General features: G+C 31.3%; 2 long non-coding RNA genes across 2 annotated transcripts; one reads left to right on the top strand and one right to left on the bottom strand.

Moving 5' to 3' along the window:
- Nucleotides 1-7,411: 7,411 nt before the first annotated feature.
- Nucleotides 7,412-8,334, bottom strand: LOC133175132 (uncharacterized). The gene is made up of 3 exons (XR_009719240.1): nucleotides 8,224-8,334; nucleotides 7,797-7,891; nucleotides 7,412-7,642 (listed from the first exon to the last, which is right to left on the bottom strand). It is a non-coding gene; the product is annotated as an uncharacterized LOC133175132 (long non-coding RNA).
- On the top strand, nucleotides 8,322-10,478 carry LOC133175131 (uncharacterized). The gene is made up of 4 exons (XR_009719239.1): nucleotides 8,322-8,724; nucleotides 9,318-9,414; nucleotides 9,637-9,779; nucleotides 10,014-10,478. It is a non-coding gene; the product is annotated as an uncharacterized LOC133175131 (long non-coding RNA).
- Nucleotides 10,479-16,019: the final 5,541 nt, after the last annotated feature.

The following is a 16,019-nucleotide window of genomic DNA, read 5'->3' as shown; positions in this document are numbered from 1 at the left end:
TAGATAAGTAACTTGATAAATTGGGGATAATGTTCCATTTTTTTTTTCTGTAAATGATCATGGATTAAACAAGACCAAGAAAAACAATTCTAGGTCACAGTTTCAGAATGTTTAGCTGTTTACATTAGTGCTAGAAAAAAAATGTAGAAGCCAGGGTAGGGGCAATGTTCTTAATAGAGGACAAGTTAGGTTATATTTTATAGATATTAGTTTGTATTCTAAACCATGTGCATTTTCAAAAACAGGTACAGTGAAATCAATTATGCAGGTTCTTGAAGAAAGTCATGGATGACAACAATGTATGATTTACCAGACCAAGGGATCCCAATGTTTTTTTGACGGTACTTGTACGTATTAGTTTTTAAAAAAATCAGTAAATAATATCATAAAAATGTTACTTAAACAATTATTTACATTATCAATTGCTTGACTTTTTCGGGAGTCAGTATAATTATACATTTCTGTTTTCAAAAAATATGTTATTACTTTTTCCAGGCTCCAGCTACTCAGCTTACTGCGAGAGAGTTAACACCTTATTGACATATCTTTCATGAAGAAGAAACACTTGAGAAGAGTTCAAGAGTTTAATTTTATAGATGGCAAGTGTTGCTTAGACCTAAAATATTCTTTAATTGTGAAGAAAACAAACATAAGGATGTTCGGCAATTCATAACTATTAACTGTGATTGCATTGTGTATTTTTAAAATCATTCTTTGGTATGCTTCAGACTCAAAAGTATATATGAAAACATTGACTATATTTATCCAGATGTATGAAATGTTTATCAAAGTATAAATTCCATTTTTGCATGTTATCTTCAAAATGAGGAACCTGTCAACTTTTACAATTCCAAGATCAGGAAATAATTTATGAGCAGCAACATGCTACTGGGAGAAAGGTACATATATCCTAAACCATAACTTGAATATCATACTATAGCTCTAAAAGCAGCAACTATTGGTCTTTTTGTTACCTGATGACTAAGAAGGAAAATGGAGTTAATTATATGTGTTCAGTAATTATTCATAGATACTGATGCCAGTACTTTTTCACAAATTATCTTGCAAGTAAGACAAACATTTTCTCAATTCTGCAAAAGTATCTTAGCTACAGAAGGTCACGAGAAATCTTATTTTACTCCTACATTAGTATATTTTGTAAATAATCCTTTCAAAAGAAAAATTAGGTAATGATAAACAAAGAAATTACAGAGTTATTAAATTTTAATCTTAGGGGTAAGATAAGGGCTAGTGGCCAAGTCCATTTATATCATAAAATAAGTTAATAGCAATATGTTCATCAGTTTGTATCTGTCTTATTTAATAAGATGAACATAGTCTTTTTGGTAAAAATAAAGGTTGACATTAATGGTTCAAATTATTTTCTTTTTGAGGTTAAAGGTCATGTATGAAGTTTTTATCTACATGTAATAATATGGTTGCATCTTGTTTCAATTTTCATTAGTCATGATACTGTGAATACTGATATCACAGTTTATTTGAATTTATAACACAGATCCCTATGAAAATATTCATGTCACTGAAAATATATATATATTTTTTCTTTTAAGGAAAACAGTAGAAGACTGCCTGCATTAGAATAAAAGTTTTGGACTCTGAAAAGGAATATGTGACAAAATATATATTTGGACAGTTATTGATTTCCACAGAAACGCATGTCGAGTAACAAGAAAGTGGAGCACAGTTTCATGTCAGTTCAAATGTTTAAATTCAAGGATGAACAATCGGTTCTTTATAAAACAAAATGACATGTTTGAAAAGGATTTTGGTGAAATATACTCTGTCCTGGATACTTATCTATGTGTATGGGATTTGCAGGATAGACTATGAACAACAGATACTGTCAAGAAATTTGATGTTTTTGATTATAATTATGTTTGTATAAAAATGTTTAGTATAGTAATAAACAAAGTTTAAGTCAACCTGTTGTTACTTTTTATATTAAGTATGATGTCCAGACTTCTTTTGCAGTTTCAATTCGGAAGGAAAAGCTTATTTATCATATGCACAAGCTTTATTCAAAAGAATGGAAAACAGTAATTAACTTTTGTGGCTATTAAAGATGTTATTTAATGAAATTTAATATTTGTAATTATCAGATTTAACCCAAATACTGTGTTTAATGTTTGTAAATATTAACTTTACTTTTTTGTAAAGTCAAGACAATGTGGGACATTACATCATATTTAAGTGCATGTAAAGTTAATGTAAAGGTTACCTTTTCCAACTTTGACTTTTTTTCAGAAAAGCCACTTAAAGGCATTGTAAATAATAAATTTACATTATCTTTACTTGTTTTGTAAAGCCAAATTTTCATGCAAAGTACCGGTAATGGTAATGGTAATTTAATGCCCAAATTCTTGAAGTAATGGTAATGTAATGCATTACTTCACAATGTAAAAAGCCCAAAGCCAGGTTCACATACATTTTAATAAAGATAAATAATAACAGTTTAACGTCATTTAATACAATTAAGTGTTTACAAGTTATCGACCTTACTGACCCTGAATTATACTCCTTTCGAAGAAACAAACATTTCTTTCAATTTTGGCTTAATCTGAAGAATAGGAGGAATGAATTCACGACTTTTCTCCCATGAACCTACAGTGCGATTTAAAATTGCGTAGAGAAAATGATAGCTGTGATTTCATTATTAAAACCTGAGGCAGAGGAAAATTCAAATCAAAAATAGCGTTTTTTCCCTTAAACTTTTATTCAGGGGAAAAATCTTGTAGCTATGCAAAAAAAAAAAAAGCATACATTCGTGATCTCTACTCCGATGCCTGCAGTAAAAAAATAAATTAATTTTAAGTTCTAACTTTTATTTTCCTTCCCCACGATAAATTAAAGTCCAGGATTGAGGGCTGGCGGAAGTCGCTAATCTTGATTTTTTGTAAATATTCAATCAACGGTGATTTTTTTTTTTTGGGGGGGGGGGGGGGGACTTTCCATTCTGGTGTGGCACTCCAGTAATCTAATTTGTTCTTATGTGATACAAAGATTTTTAAAAGTTTTTTTGTTTTGTTTTTTTTTTTTTTTTTATTACAATAATTTCATTTATTTCTTTAACATGAATACATAAAATACATAATATATTATTTTCTTTGTTGTTTTGCTTCTTTTACACTTTCTAGACCTAAAAATATTTACAGTGGGCACCCAACATGGCTGCCTAGCGGCAGAAAACGAACTTCAAAAAGTTGTGGGGGGAATTGTTCACTCTTTATATTTAAGGTAAATGTTGACTAAGTTGCATATTTTATATCTCAAATAAAAGATACAATTAATATTTTTTGAATAAAAAGAATCAGCTGATTGATCAAACCAAAGAGCAAACACAGTTTTGGCAGGAAAAAAATTCACCCGGGGGTAAATTGAATGGGTCAGTCTGGTTATTACAGGAAACAAATATAATTTTTTTAGGCCCTATATATGCATCTTCGGTTCTTTTTTTTTCTTTTTTTTTTTTATTACCCCATCACATGAATATGATGATCAATAAGTTTACAGCCAAGTTTGGGGAGCCTTGGATTCTGCAAACTAATCTGACAAAGTTCCTATACTAAACATCTTGTGACAGGTGAATTTTTTATATACAAAAAAGGGAAAGAAAAGCCAACATTCACACCTCAGCCATACAAGACATATATATGCAAGATTAATTATCTAAATTTTACCAAAAAAAACAAAAAATCATTGTTTCAATAATAAGTAGTTTGAGCAACAGGGGGTTCATCTCAAACAAAACAATTATGCAGTACATGTTCTAATGGTAGACAGTTCTATTTTCTATCAAATTTCTCAATATCACAGTTTTTCTTGTAAATATATTTCTCACATTTATAATAATACAAAATTTCGTTTTTAGCTCCTTCAAATGAAGGAATTTGTTTTAAACATATTTTTCGGTATATGTGCTTCTTTACAATACATGTTATTAGATATGTAATGTTATAATACTTATCATCTTTTCCAATAATAATGTCCAATTTATTCATTACAATATAAATTCCAGATAGTTCTTTTATCCAATCTTGATTTTTTTCCCAGATCTCACTTACACATTCACACTCCCAAAATAAATGTCCCAGTGATTCTGGATGTACATTACAAAAAGTACATAATTCTGATTCTACAATCCCAATCTTGTTTAAAAATGTGTTTGTTGCAAGAATTCTGTGCATAATGCGGTATTGAAACCATCTAAGTTGCATGTCATTTGTAACTTTAAAAATAAGACTATTTTTAGTTTTCCACCAATTACTGTTCACATCTAGATTAAACTCTTTTTCCCATTTTATTTCACATTTAGGTTTTTTCCAACTTTGATTCAAAAATACATTGTAGTAATCCTTTGAGCCCTTTTTACTTTTTCTAATTATTTGCAAAAATTGTGGGTAAAAAGGTAAGTTATTAACAATATACTCTGTATTGTAATATAAGTCTAGTTTCTTTATACTATTTATAATCCCGTAATACAAGGTAAATGGTGGATAGAAATTGTACTGATTACAGAACTCTTCATAACACATTAATTCACCTGTGTAATTGTAAAAATCTAGTATGTAACAAACACCTTTTTCAAACCATTGTTTATAAAATACACTTTTGTTATTAATACATATTGATTCATTAAACCACACAGGACTCAAAATACAGTGAGTCTCGATACACTTTCTTAATTCTAAAAAAGCTGAAAAAACATCAATCCAAAAAATATTTGTACTGGTTTTAATAAGCTTTTGCAAAAAAGAAGGTCCAAAAACTGTTATCTGTGATGCATTAGGCAAAGTTTCAACTATCAAGTGTTTCCAGCCGGATTTACATGTATCATCATAAAAGCGGCGAACCCATGTAATTTTCAAACTTTTAGCAAAAGTATCAAGACAAATCATTTGGAAACCTCCATTTTCATAGCTTTGAATAATATCACTCTTTGCAACTCTTGGAGTTTTAAAGTTCCATATATACTGATAAAAAATATTTTCGATTTCTTTCAATTTTTCTTTTGGGGGAGTTGGTAAACTAATTAACAAGTGTGTAATTTTTGGAAGAATCAATGATTTAACCACAGTAATCCTTCCTGCAGTTGATAACATTCTGCGTGACCATAAACATATGAGTGCTTTTATTTCTTTAAGTTTCGGTGTGAAGTTTAATTCCAACATAGAGTTACTTTCTAGATTTACACAATATGTTATTCCTAAAACAGTAATGGGTTTTTGAGACCAGTTTAAGTTTTTGAATTCATCTGATAACCTCAAATTGTTTCTTAGTGATCCTATTTTAATACACTGTGTTTTTTCATAGTTAGGTTTTAGTCCAGAGAACTTTGAGATTTGATCAACAAGAGAGAGAGCTGATTTTAAAGAGTTTTTGGAACCATCTAGTAGCAATACTGTATCATCTGCATATTGAAGCAATTTAAATTCCTTACTCACTGTAGTAATGCCCCTGATTAACGAATTATTCCTTATCATTATACCCATTATCTCAGCACAAAGGAGAAATAAATATGGAGAAATTGGATCACCTTGTCTGCATCCTCTACCTATATTGAAGAATTCAGAAAAAATGCCATTCTGTATTACACACAATCTGGCATCTTGAAAAAGAAGTTTAATACACTTTATAAAAAAATCACCAAAATTGAAAAAATCTAAGACTTTAAAAATAAATTTCCATGAGGCCGAATCAAAAGCCTTTTCAAAGTCAATGAGGAGGACTAATCCAGGTTTATTGTTTTCATTACAATAATGTATAATATCCACTGCATGAAAATTTGGCTTTACAAAACAAGTAAAGATAATGTAAATTTATTATTTACAATGCCTTTAATTGGCTTTTCTGAAAAAAGTCAAAGTTGGAAAAGGTAACATTTACATTAACTTTACATGCACTTAAATATGATGTAATGTCCCACATTGTCTTGACTTTACAAAAAAGTAAAGTTAATATTTACAAACATTAAACACAGTATTTGGGGTACATTAAATCTGATAATTACAAATATTAAATTTAATTAAATAACATCTTTAATAGCCACAAAAGTTAATTACTGTTTTCCATTCTTTTGAATAAAGCTTGTGCATATGATAAATAAGCTTTTCCTTCCAAATTGAAACTGCAAAAGAAGTCTGGACATCATACTTAATATACAAAGTAACAACAGATTGACTTAAACTTTGTTTATTACTATATTAAACATTTTTATACAAACATATAATCAACAACATCAAATTTCTTGACAGTATCTGTTGTTCATAGTCTATCCTGCAAATCCCATACACATAGATAAGTATCCAGGACAGAGTACATTGCACTAAAATCCTTTTCAAACATGTCATTTTGTTTTATAAAGAACCAATTGTTCATCCTTGAATTTAAAGATTTGAATTGACATGAAACTGTGCTCCACTTTTTTGTTACTCGACATGCGTTTCTGTGGAAATCAACAACTGTCCAAATATATATTTTGTCACATATTCCTTTTCAGAGTCCAAAACTTTTATTCTCATGCAGGCAGTCTTCTACTGTTTTCCTTAAAAGAAAAAAAAAATATATATATATTTTCAGTGACATGAATATTTTCATAGGCATCTGTGTTATAAATTCAAATAAACTGAGATATCAGTATTCACAGTATCGTGACTAATGAAAATTGAAACGAGATGCAACCATATTAATACTTGTAGATAAAAATTTCATACATGACCTTTAACCTCAAAAAGAAAATATTTTGAACCATTAATGTCAGCCTTTATTTTCACCAAAAAGACTATGTTAATCTTATTAAATAAGACAGATACAAACTGATGAACATGTTGCTATTAACTTATTTTATGATATAAATGGACTGGGCCACTAGCCCTTATCTTACCCCTAAGATTAAAATTTAATAACTCTGTAATTTCTTTGTTTATCATTACCTAATTTTTCTTTTGAAAGGATTATTTACAAAATATACTAATGTAGGAGTAAAATAAGATTTCTCGTGACCTTCTGTAGATAAGATACTTTTGCAGAATTGAGAAAATGTTTGTCTTACTTGCAAGATAATTTGTGAAAAAGAACTGGCATCAGTATCTATGAATAATTACTGAACACATATAATTAACTCCATTTTCCTTCTTAGTCATCAGGTAACAAAAAGACCAATAGTTGCTGCTTATAGAGCTATAGTATGATATTCAAGTTATGGTTTAGGATATATGTACCTTTCTCCCAGTAGCATGTTGCTGCTCATGAATTATTTCCTGATCTTGGAATTGTAAAAGTTGACAGGTCCCTCATTTTGAAGATAACAGGCTAAAATGGAATTTATACTTTGATAAACATTTCATACATCTGGATAAATATAGCCAATGTTTTCATTAATACTTTTGAGTTTGAAGCATACCAAAGAATGATTTTAAAAATACACAATGCAATCACAGTTAATAGTTATGAATTGCCGAACACCCTTATGTTTGTTTTCTTCACAATTAAAGAATACTTTAGGTCTAAGCAACACTTGCCATCTATAAAATTAAACTCTTGAACTCTTCTCAAGTGTTTCTTCTTCATGAAAGATATGTCAATAAGGTGTTAACTCTCTCACAGTAAGCTGAGTAGCTGGAGCCTGGAAAAAGTAATAACACATTTTTTGAAAACAGAAATGTATAATTATACTGACTCCCGAAAAAGTCAAGCAATTGATAATTTAAATAATTGTTTAAGTAACATTTTTATGATATTATTTATTGATTTTTTTAAAAACTAATATGTACAAGTACCATCAAAAAACATTGGGATCCCTTGGTCTGGTAAATCATACATTGTTGTCATCCACGACTTTCTTCAAGAACCTGCATAATTGATTTCACTGTACCTGTTTTTGAAAATGGACATGGTTTAGAATACAAAATAATATCTATAAAATATAACCTAATTTGTCCTCTATTAAAAACATTGCCATACCCTGGCTTCTACATTTTTTTCCTAGCACTAATGTAAGCAGCTAAACATTCTGAAATTGTGACCTAGAATTGTTTTCCTTGGTCTTGTTTAATTCATGATCATTTACAAAAAAAAATGGAACATTATCCCCAATTTATCAAGTTACTTAACTAAAAACACATATTTAGCGTAGTTTTTCCTCACTTTCATCAGTTTCAATGTTTCACAATGTATGCTGAAAACAGATGGAAAACGTAAACAAACCTGCAGTGCATGCCAGCCCGGGAGCTCGAACAGTTTTCCAAGCAATAACCTCCTTAAATCTTCTGGTAGATGAAAAGGTATCAATTCAACTGATCACTGGTTGCATATTTTCGTCGAAAATACCGATGAGACCCGCTCAACTTGATTTGAAATGATTGGCTATTCATTGGAATACACAGTGCCATATTTGGGTTACTGTTAAAAGTAGATCGTTCGTTTTGTATTCGAGAAGACTTGGATGAAGAGGATTACACAATACTGAGGTGGAAAACATCCGTATATATGATAAAATATATTTCAGTATTTTAAAGTAAAGGTTGTCAAATGAACGGGACATATTACTGATATTACCTCTTATAAACAAAACTAATAAGCGTAGGACTTATTCAGGGCATTTGCAATGTATGGGAACCAGTCTACGAGGCAACAAAAATTCCGCCAAGAATAAACAAAGAGATTGCGAGATGTTGTTTACGTGTGTCACACGACACTGACTGCAAGGTAATGAAAATGTGCTTATTTTTTGTGTATAACTGTTTTCTGTCTTTCAAGATATTGAACAACAGTCGTTTAACATTTAGACGAAACATCTAGGGGAGAGAGGGAAGAAGAGGGGTCACCTCTCAAGTTGTTGCATCTACTATATAGTGGTGGTATTAGTGTCAGGATATAATAAATTAAAATGGAAAAATCATAATAAAAATTTTGTTATAGATTTAGGAAAGCTAAATAAAGGGGCGACTATTTTTTGTTTGATGCGGGGGGGGGGGGGGGGGGGTTAAAATATATTAACCTCAAAACTGTTTAAAAGATATAATCTCATCTCAACTGAAAAAAATGATTAATAATCTTTCTTTGTCTGATGCCATTATTTCCTTTACCTCACTGAAATTAGAGTTTCTGAGTCAGTTTTTTTTTTCCTTTTTGTAGTGGCGATGGGGGGGGGGGGGTCAAACTTTGTTCATTTAAGATAAACATGAATAATCTGTCCCTCATTATTAAGGAAATCAAATATTCTGTTCATCACGGACTGGAAAATAATTAATCCGACTTAGCTGTCAAAAAATTACCTTTTCATAATTTATCTTTTGTAGAAACAAAGAGTGGAGAGCTAATGCATGGTGCTAAGTATGGAAAGGTCTCTTGTGGTTTGGTTGTGCCAGAGACAAATGTGCATTATTTCCATGTTGGGTAATGTCCTTAAGAATGGAATTTTTTTTCAAATACAAGGGACATGACTTTTTCATACATTATCACTGTCCAGGGATCAAAATATTTTTAAACATTGTTAGATACTCACTACATTATTTCATCTTCAGAAAAGTATTTAAATTATTTCTCACATTTTTTAAAGAGACCAGTGTGGTGAAGAGATTTTTTTAAATTTTAATCTTGAATTTTGATATTATACAGGTCAGAAGTCTCGGTACACTTTAGGTGAGTGGCAGTTGGGTAGATGGATGACCTTCAGATAGTTTGAGATGAAGTTCTTTTAAATGATTGAAAGTGATCATCATAGAATCAACTCCATTATGAAGATAAATTATGAGAGTCAGGTGAGGAATTGACTTCAATGTGTTATAACATTGTGTAATATAAATTTCTATTATTCTAAACTTCCAAAAATAAAATTAAAGTAGTAAAGCATGCTACAAACATTTAACGTATCTTGGCAAGTTTTCAAGGTTATTGCAGAAGTGCTTTAATTTCAAAAGATAACTAATTAATGCAAACCTGGAAAAGAAATGGATGTTATTCTCTATAATTTCAAAGATTATGTTTATTATTAGCACTCCTTTTGTCCAACACCTGAGAGATCTGAGTACCCAGCCTACTGTTGAATTAATTGGTGACCAAGAAAAGATGACAGAGAGGGGAATCAAATATGGATGCCATCATGATCAAGAATATATACATTGACTAGAAAATATCTGAAAATATATAGATGAACATTCAAGCATTTATAATAATGAAAGTTATTCAGCAAGAGAGTTTTTGCACAAGTTTAATTTTCAGTAAAATTGTGTATATTGTGCACTGAGGAACTTAGTATGTAACTCAATATCATTATCCATTTCTTTAGAGGATGTATTCGGAGTATATTTAAATAATCATTATTTTCTAGAAAAGAGCACACAAAACTTTTCTCTCTGTGCAAAGCATGACACATATGAGTACACTCCAGCATTTACCACAACTTTTCCAGGGCGTTTGAAGTCGAGCACATACATGAAAATGTGTTAAGGTGGACACGTGCAAACACACAAGCATCTACCACAACACTAGTTACATATTTTCCAAGGCGTGTGAAGTCGAGCACATATATGAAAATGTGTGAAGCTGGACACATATGCAAACACACAAGCATCTATCGCAACCAATTACATATTTTCCAAGGCGTGTGAAGTGGAGCACATACATGAAAATATGTGAAGCTGGACACATATGCAAACATACAACATCTTCCACAACACCAGTTACATATTTTCCAAGGCGTGTGAAGTCGAGCACATACATGAAAATGTGTGAAGCTGGACACATATGCAAACACACAAGCATCTACCACAACACCAGTTACATATTTTCCAAGGCATGTGAAGTCAAGCACATACATGAAAATGTGTGAAGCTGGACACATATGCAAACATACAACATCTTCCACAACACCAGATACATATTTTCCAAGGCGTGTGAAGTCGAGCACACACATGAAAATGTGTGAAGCTGGACACATATGCAAACATACAACATCTTCCACAACACCAGTTACATATTTTCCAAGGCGTGTGAAGTCGAGCACACACATGAAAATGTGTGAAGCTGGACACATATGCAAACACACAAGCATCTATCGCAACCAATTACATATTTTCCAAGGCGTGTGAAGTCGAGCACATACATGAAAATGTGTGAAGCTGGACACATATGCAAACACACAAGCATCTACCACAACACCTGTTACATATTTTCCAAGGCGTGTGAAGTCGAGCACATACATGAAAATGTGTGAAGCTGGACACATATGTACACATACAACATCTTCCACAACACCAGTTACATATTTTCCAAGGCGTGTGAAGTCGAGCACATACATAAAAATATGTGAAGCTGGACACATATGCAAACACACAAGCATCTACCACAACCAGTTACATATTTTCCAAGGAGTGTGAAGTCGAGCACATACATAATCTCCTACCACAGATGCAATACACGTAACATTTAGTCCAAAGTATAAAGTCAAGCTCAAACAGGCTCACTGCGTGAAGCTGGACACATGCATTTACTTATGCATCTTGCAAAACTACATCTGAACCTATATTCTAATAGGTGTTTAAGCAATTTTGTGAATATGTAAATTGCACCATTATGCTTACAAGATGTCAACATTATTAACCTGTACAGAAATACTCATTAGATAGCCTTTAATAGTTTAAGTTGGAAATACTAGTACTTTGCCTGATTTATGTTGTGTAGTTTCTCGTCAGTGATCTTGAGTAATAACTGAGTATGGCATTTTTAGTTCCATTTAAACTGCAAAGTTTTAACACATGTACATGCACCATAATGGATAAATAATATTGTATTGTATTTTAACCTTTTTTAATTTTATTCTTTGTCATTTTATTGCCTGTTCAAGTAAAAGATGTAATCTTGTAATGTTTGTAACTGTTTTTGGTAGATATTTATGAAGCAGAAATTATAACAGAAAAGGTTTCAATACATCTACACAAAAAGCAAATAAAAAAGAGTTCTCCATCTATCAGATATCAACAAATCAGATGAGTTAAAGGTTAAGTCATAGGGAATTTTAAAGTTCATTATATCTATATTCTGATATCTGATACCATTTTTACATTTTTGATTGTCCATCTACAGTATACAAAAATAGTATAAATTTTTATATTTTGTAGATGACAATCTCTAATACTAATACAACTGGAAATTGATATAACGCTTGAAAATTTGTGTATTTTTAGTAAGATCGAGTTTAACAAAAACGAGGTGGGGGTAACACAAAAGACACATCAGATACCTATTTATTTTAAAAGTCAAAAACCATTTGTTGAAATCTTAAGTACGAGTGTATTAAACAAAGGCCAGTATTTAAACAAGGATTTAAAAAAGTTTCATATATATATATATATATATATATATATATATATATATATATATATATATATATATATATATATATCTCAACTTTAATGCAGCATTAAAGGTGAAAGGTTAAATTTAATTACCTTTTCTTTTAAGTAAAGGTTACCTTTTCACCTTTACTTTTTGTAAAGTTAATACAAAGATGACCTTGCTTTTTGGAGCACCTTTAATGAGATTTACTTTGCAAGTAAAGTTTTGTAAAGCTATTTTTTCAAGCAGTGATCATAGAGGAGTCTGGAATTGTACCGTCCTGCAAGAAAGCCTTTTTGATTCTCATGAATTATTTCTGACAAAATTGGTTTAATACGACTTGCTAATACACCAGATAATAATTTATAAGTGATATTCAAAAGTGAAATTGGTCTCCAATTTTTTAAATACTCTCTAGGTTTATTCCCTTTAGGCAGAATTGAAATAATTCCTTGTCTTTGAGTAGCTGATAGTCGACCGGACTTTAAACTATGTTTGAAAGACTTTAGAAGCAGTGTACCAATGTCTGCCCAGAAGAATTTAAAAAACTCAGCAGTAAAACCATCTGTACCTGGTGATTTATCATTTTTAAAGTTTTTTAATGTATCAAGTATTTCCTGTTTAGTTATGTCCAATTCTAATTTCTTTTGAGCTTCTGAGGATACCTTTCTAATATCATAGTCATGTATTACATCATTTAGGTTTACATCTTATAATGATTGCTCTTTATTACTATAGAGTGATTTGTAAAAATTTGCAACCTCTTCCAAAATCTCATTTTGTTTATTAATAATTTTGCCTTGGCTATTAATTAATCTATTTATATTTTTATTGACATAATTCCTTTTTTCAAGACCCAGGAAATATTTAGTGGGTTTCTCACCATCCTCAATCCACTTACACCTACTCCTTAATAGTAATCCATTTAGTTCATATTTTCTTATTTCTTCTAGTTCAATCTGTAGGTCATTAAGCATATTTGAATATATTTCTAAGTGATATGCATTGTACAACTCCAATACAACTTTTATTTGAGTTTGTAGTTCTTGTTTTCTATTATTTCTTTCCTTAACTTTTTTAGCTGAATAATACAGGGTCATGCTTCTTATTTTCATTAGCAATATATCAAGGAACAAATCATCAGGAATTGTTAAACTTGAATCAGTACTGGTATTAGAATCTGGGCCTTTATATTCTGACAGTGTCTCCTTGATTACTTGTTTTACATTTGAAACATAATCCTTATTTCTCAAAAGAGAATTGTTGAAACGCCAAAATCCCTTACCTCGATGGAAATCATTAATTATGAGCTCAATTTCTATTATAGAATGATCTGTTTTGTACCCAGGCAAAATTTTAACTTCTTCTATTATTGACATTAACTCCTCAGAGATGAGAAAAAAATCAAGTCGCGCCTGCTTCAATGGGTTCCTTCGATTCCATGTGTACATTTTAGAATCGGGATTATTTATCCTCCAAGGATCTATTAAATTAAATTTATTCTTAAGTTTTTCAATTTCTTCTCTATTTTTTAAATTGTTTTCTCTGATGTAATTATAACAATCTAGTTGAAAATCCTGAACAACATTCCAATCACCACACATAATGACAAAATCTGATTCAATATCTTCAATCAAATTTCCTATTTCAGAGTAGAAATGAGAATCATCTTTATTTGGGCCATATAAGTTAACAAGGGTAACTGTGTATCTATTTTCAACTAAGATATTAGATATAATGTAATTTCCATTGTTGTCATATTTCACTGTCAAAATTTTTAGCTCTATATTATTGTTCAAAAGTGTTAGGGTACCCCTAGCATCAGTTCTACCTGAGCTCATTAATATATCATGACCCCATTGGGCATAAATTGATTTTTTTTCAGACTCGGTACAGTGAGTGTCTTGTAAACAAAATATGGAGGACTTTAAGTCCCTTAAATAGTTAAAAACATCTTTTCTTTTTTTACTATCATGAAGTCCCCTGCAATTGACTGATGTAATCTTAAATCTAGTCATAGTAAAATATTTGCAAATTAAGCCAGCATATACAAAAAAAAACTTTTACATACCCATCATTCATACTAAAAACAAAAACACCTTCCAGCATGTTATCAAATACCAGTTTCACAATAGATTTGATATTATCAAAAAAGTGAGGGTTATTATGAGAACAATAAGGTTATTCAATTCATATAGGTATATAAATGTACAATAATGAGATACCTTAACTTAGAACCTGGTATAGTTACATATACAAGTTATGATTCAATGAAAGATATACTGCAGAAACGACAGATGTTTCTGATACACCAGTTGTGAAGGGAAAGCTTACTCGCATTGCTTCCACACACTTTCATCTTTAGCACGGAACTGTAGGATCACACTGTCTTTGGTTTCTATGATTCTGGTCTTGACGTGATCATTTTTCCTCATGAGATATGCTTTGTGTGCGAGCTCGCCCCTTTTCTTTTTCAGCTGATTTGGTAAATCTGTCCTGACTGCCATTCCTTTTGGTAAGGTCACTGTCCTTGCTTGGTTCAGCACTTTGTTTCGGTCCTCCATTCGCGAAAATTTTACTATCAGTGCATCTGGTGCTTCAGGTTTATACGTGTTCTGTGGGTTCCTGGGTATCCTGTGTGAGTTTTGTATAATAATGCTCTGGATATCTTCAGGTGGCATATGTAGATTCTTTTCCAAACAGCTCAGGACTACCTCGGTTGTGTTTTCTTGATCGACTCTAGGAATACCATAGAATAGCAAATTATATTTCCTTGATCTGTTTTCCTGGTGTAAGATGTACGTTTGTAGTTCTTTCACAGAGTCTTCCATTTCACATATTCTCTTGCATTGAGAGTCAATCTTTTCCACCTTAAGACTTTCCAAGTCCGTAATTCTGAGGTCCTGATCCTCTAATGCTAACTGGACATCATTGAGATCTTTTCTAAGTACTTTCATATTTTCGTCTACATTATCGAGCTTATCTTGGATTTTTTTGAGCTTAGCATTCACTGAACAATCTAATTTTTCGATAAGTGACGTAAATATGTCTTTTAAATCTTTATTAGTAAGGTCACTTGCCTCTTTCATATCGTTTCTGTTATCCTTATCGTTTCTGCTAGTGCTATCCTTATCGTTTCTGCTATCCTTAGCGTCTTTCGTTCGTGGTATGGTGGCCCGAGTTTTCTCTGTCCTGTACTAGTATAATAGTTCCTGTCTTCTCTCGCTCTAAGCAGTATAGTTCTTGGTTAAAAAATATCATTCGTACCCAGGGACAATTGGAGAGATAAATACATAACCTTACATTCTTTAACTTTTGGATTAAACAGAATTCTCCCCCACTTTTTTCTCTACCGAGAAAATCACGCCATTCCTTGGCGCCACCAAACCGGAAGTCCGAAGATTTTTAAAAGTTAATTATTATACATAGATAATATCAGAGTTCTATGCTTAAGTGGTTACAAGGACGGTATTTTAAAAAAGTAACATGTCATGCGTCTTCGAAATTATTGACCACAGCAATTTATGGTGTAATAAAGTCTGTGGATTGTAAGAGGGTGTGTACCCTACCTATAAAGCGGAGATTCGTGAAGAGAAAACAATACCTGCAAACATTTGCTTTCCTACTCAAAGAATGTAATTGACAGCTTGGAGCACATTTTTGTA

Source organism: Saccostrea echinata, unplaced genomic scaffold (genome assembly GCF_033153115.1).
Source record: "Saccostrea echinata isolate AGI-Se365-2 ecotype Australia unplaced genomic scaffold, CSIRO_AGI_Sech_v1 ptg000061l, whole genome shotgun sequence".
Lineage (NCBI taxonomy): Eukaryota > Metazoa > Mollusca > Bivalvia > Ostreida > Ostreidae > Saccostrea > Saccostrea echinata.
Note: the sequence above shows the minus strand (reverse complement) of the source record. Positions and strands in the feature narration are given on the sequence as shown.